Raw genomic sequence first — 4576 nt, 5'->3', positions numbered from 1 at the left:
ACCCCACATTCTTGCCTGCCATTGGGGGTGGGGTGGGACAGTCGGCACAGATGCAGAGTGGGAAGAGCCTCTAGGTGCCCTGGCTGCAGCTCCTGGTGTGCAGCTCTGCAGGAGGGGGTGGCCCAGCTCCACCCCTGCCCCCACGCCCATCCCCTACCATTGACAATTACCCCCCAGCCCCACCTGCCTTCCCAACCCCTCAGACCCTTCCATGAGACCCAAACTAGAAATGAGCTCCAGGAACCCCCTAGAGACGTATCTGGAAAGTCATCTCTCTCAGGCCATCACACATAAGCATTGCACAGAGAAGCCTGGGTCACTGTCCCGAGATGATGATGCTGACTTCACAGGGGCCACCTGCTGCTGGGTTTCGGCCACAGAATTGTTCTTATTGTTCACTTGGCCTCAATGACATCACTTCTTAAAATGAGTCACACCAGGTGCTGGAGCTAGACCGAGAGAGCAATTGATCCTGTGCCAAGAAAGGCTACCGGCTCAGGTAGGGCACAGCTCACCTTTCAGAGTCAAGGTGTTCTTCCCATCAAAAGTAGAACAAGGAGTCACTTATAAAGACTTGATCCTATTTTTATTTACAAGAATACAGAAGTGTGAGCTGAGCCTCATTCCTGCTTTGAAGTGCAATACACACAGAGAGTCAAACACAGAGTCGTAGTGGTCTTACTCAAAATATAGGTTTAGAATGACCATTTTTTGGCAAAAAAATTAGATAGCAAAAGATAAATAGAAGCCTAAAGTGTTGATTTTAAGGTACCTTCCTTGCTGATTGAAGACTGTAAGTCCTGTTGATGCTTAACCAGAGCATAAATATCTGTTATGTCTTATCCTTTGATTACTTTCCCTTTGCCTTTTTTCCCAAAAGGAAGTGTATCAAAAGTCACCAGTATACATAGAGAAATAAAATCCTATACAAATATTCAATTCACGTATCTTTGAATGGAATAAATCCTAGCATTCTCATAGCACATCACAAAACTGTAAGACCAGGCACACTTTTTTACTAGATTCTTGGGCCAACTCAGCCCTCTTTATTACCCATTCATTGGAAATCTCAGAGGCCAGTGTTGTAAAATGCTGCTTGAGTTACAGGAGAAATAAAACATCCACAAAAGATAGCTAACAATAATGATAATGGTAATAATAACAAAATGATTCTGAATCTCAGTAATTTATCTTAATAATGGCATTTACTCCTATGGACAGTGAGGTGCACACTTTGCCTGCATATTTACTCGATCCTTAACGATAATCTTTGTTATTCACATTTTAAACATGAAGAAAATGAGCATTTGAGAGAGTAAGTAACTATACAAGGCATTAGAGCTTGTAAATGGATTTAAATCCAGTTGTATCTGGATCAAGAGCCCTGTTCTTAACTAACATCTATACTCAGTCCATGAATCCATCCAAATTATTTCATCACAGCATTTAGAGACGGACATGGATTTAAACACCAGCTCTATGGGTTAATTGGCTGAGTGTGTCCTCGTTCTCCTGTGAGTCTTCCCCTAACTATAATATAAGGATGACTTATCTGCCCTCTCTGTTCAAGAAGATTGAGATATTCTTAAAATAGGAGATTGCATATGTAAACATGAGGTATGATGCCTAGCATTCAGTAGGCATGCGATAAATGCCGTATCTCTTCCTGTCTTATTTTAAGTGAAAGACTTTATAATAAATGTATCTTGTACCCTACACTGTAGAATTCTACTCCTTGTGTTTGTTCCAAATAACATCTTTTTTTTTTTACAAAGAGACTTGCATAACCCTTTTGAGACACTGAATTTACTCCAACTGATTTTTACTAATTTGGTTCCCAGTTAAACATACTGAAAGAGCAGAAATTCTAATCTGTTGAAACATTTATTCCTTTCCCTACTTTCACATAAATAGATTAGTACCGTTAGGATTAAGTTTGCAAAGATATGCCCAATGGGTATACCCAAATTGGTTGGTGTTTTGTTTTGTATTTCTCGGTGTGTGTGTGTGGGGGGGGGGACAAGGAGACAGAGACAGAGAACAATCACATATGTTAAAAAAAGGGGACCTAGAATAGCATAATAAGACTTTTAATATATAAATACCTCTTTCATTCTTTTTATTTAAAAGGCTATATTTTTTTTATGATAAATAGAGATATAGATGTTTTACTACCCAATGTTTGTGATGTTTTATTATTTTTCTAGAATTTTGTTCTCACTTTAACTAAAGGAGTAAATTAGTGACTTCCAAAGTTTTCCCTCATTCTTAATGGGACATATACTGTTATTACAATGTCATAGAAAGCAGCTGTTTTGTGGCAGGAGCACTTAAAGAATACAATTCCAAGTTTCTTAGTCTGACCTATCAGATCCTTAATAATCATAATGATTATAAAAATAAATGATAGATTGCTGTATGAAGTAAGTCCTATTATTAATTCCCTTTTTAGGATGATGAGATGGAGTCTGGGAAGTTAGTAATTATGCAACATCTCAAATCATATATGCATGACTCCAGAGACCACTCTGATTCGCTTGCACAGGGATCTGGGTCCTGCCTTCCTCCAGTCTCTCCCCTCAACTGTCCTTCTGTGTCACATGATTTAGCAAATGCTGGGAAAGATATGCAGAGCTGGGAGGCTGCCCCATGCCCTAGTGCTCGCTATTCCTACAGTGTACCATGTGTCCTATTTGCCTAATGTAAATAGGCAACTGTCCAACATGTACCTTCCAGGCGAGCTCCTTGCCCACCCTCCCACACCGCCCCTGCCACCCCACACAAAACCAGCTACTCTCTTTGCTTTGGTTATGCAAGCATAGGTGATAAGAGTATTTCTATTCTTTTCATAGTGTTATGATACTGATTACTCTTCCTCCAGCAGACCAAGAAATCTTTAGGGTCATTGTTCATGTGTTTTTAATTTATTATTGTTATTTTCCCAGAACCAGCATAATTGCTGATACAAAGGCTGCTTTTGGCAAGGGTTTGATGAATATTATATCTGTATTCTCATAGTTTCAAAAGCATCCCACATTATATGACTGAAGTGTTTTTTTCTGTCTATATACAGTTTCATGATATTTACATTGGAAGGAAAGATTTTAATTTGCTATTAGTCTTGTCTTTTGGAGGAAGTGACTTTGTATATGTTCTTGAAAACTGAAAACACACACATACAACTTTTGTTTCATGAACAGATTTAGAAATATAGCTAACATGACGTGGAAATATTTTAAAAAGAAAAAAAAAAGAAAAATTCTTCTATAACATAGTATCTATGTGTTCATGAAATGAATTGCATAATGAAAATCCAGAACCGATTCAAATCTCCTCAGACTATATCGTACAAATATACACACCCATGCTAGTGTGTGTTTTTCCACACGTATAATTAAATATGACTAAAAGAAAAGGGTACTGAAACTGAAAATATCTATTCCAAAGTGAGGCAACACTTGAGATTTCCAATATTTAAATAACATTTTTTTGGGTTTTGAACATTTTTTGGCAGCTGGTGGTAAGGGGAATCTGAACCCTTGACCTTGGTGTTATCAGCACCACGCTCTATCAAGTGAGCGAACCAGCCAGCCCTAACAATTATTCTTTTTTAATTTAAGAAAAATCAGGCCCCTGGTAGTATTTTAATTAAAGAAGTGTGGTATATATGTGTATATATAGTAATCAACGGATCATGCCTTTCCTTCAAGATTAGTAAGTAATATCTCTGATCACATTTTGAATTAAAAACATGCAAAAAGGAAGACACTGGTGAGATAAAAGAAAAACTTCTCTAAACCCTCTTTTGCTTCCCATCTCACATATAGACACGCATGTTAAGCCCACATTTGCATAAACCTTACCCATCATCTCTACTCATTCTCCTCATTTTGTTTCAAATTTCTTTTCCACGTTTTTAGGAACAGTGTTACCACCAGGCACACCGTCAACATGTTGCTGCAGCAGGAGGGGAGAGAGTGAAGTGGAAGCCGCCAGGTTTGAGAAATTTGGCATCGCGGGCTGAGAATTTTCAGTGCCTGACGACTGCGGTGCAGGCGCCACGTTGCTGTTAGCTGTTAGGTCTGCTCACAGGCACTGTAAGCAGGAGGAATGATGTACTGACTGTACGGGACATTCAGGGACAGACAGAAGCTCCCAGCGAGATCTAGAACTGAGCACAGCCTCCCACCAGTTAAATGGCCACTTCATCTGGACACTGCTTGGAGAACTCCAAATTAGTATGCTCTTATTTGCACACTTTCCAAATGTGGAAACCATAGATTTGGTAACTTAATATCTTTACTCTGAGAGTAGACAGAAGGAGAGTCATGAAATATGCTATAAAGCCATAAAGGGAAAATGGCCCCAGAAAAAGAAAAAGTCCTGTCTTGCTACGCTGCCCTTTTCCTGGTCCTTTGGCTGGGCTGAGCAGCTGCTCTTGGGACTTGCTCTTTCTTCTGCACCTGTTGGCATTTCTGGCTTGCCGGTTTCTTTAGCTCCAAGTCCAGGATGTATGAGGTGAAAGGTAAACTCCACAGAATCCTCCACCATGTTGCCCCCTGGTCCTAAAGTCCCT

The sequence above is a fragment of the Cynocephalus volans genome, chromosome 13 (assembly GCF_027409185.1).
Source record: "Cynocephalus volans isolate mCynVol1 chromosome 13, mCynVol1.pri, whole genome shotgun sequence".
Taxonomy (NCBI): domain Eukaryota; kingdom Metazoa; phylum Chordata; class Mammalia; order Dermoptera; family Cynocephalidae; genus Cynocephalus; species Cynocephalus volans.
The sequence above is the reverse complement of the archived record's forward strand: the minus strand, read 5'-3'. Positions refer to the sequence as shown.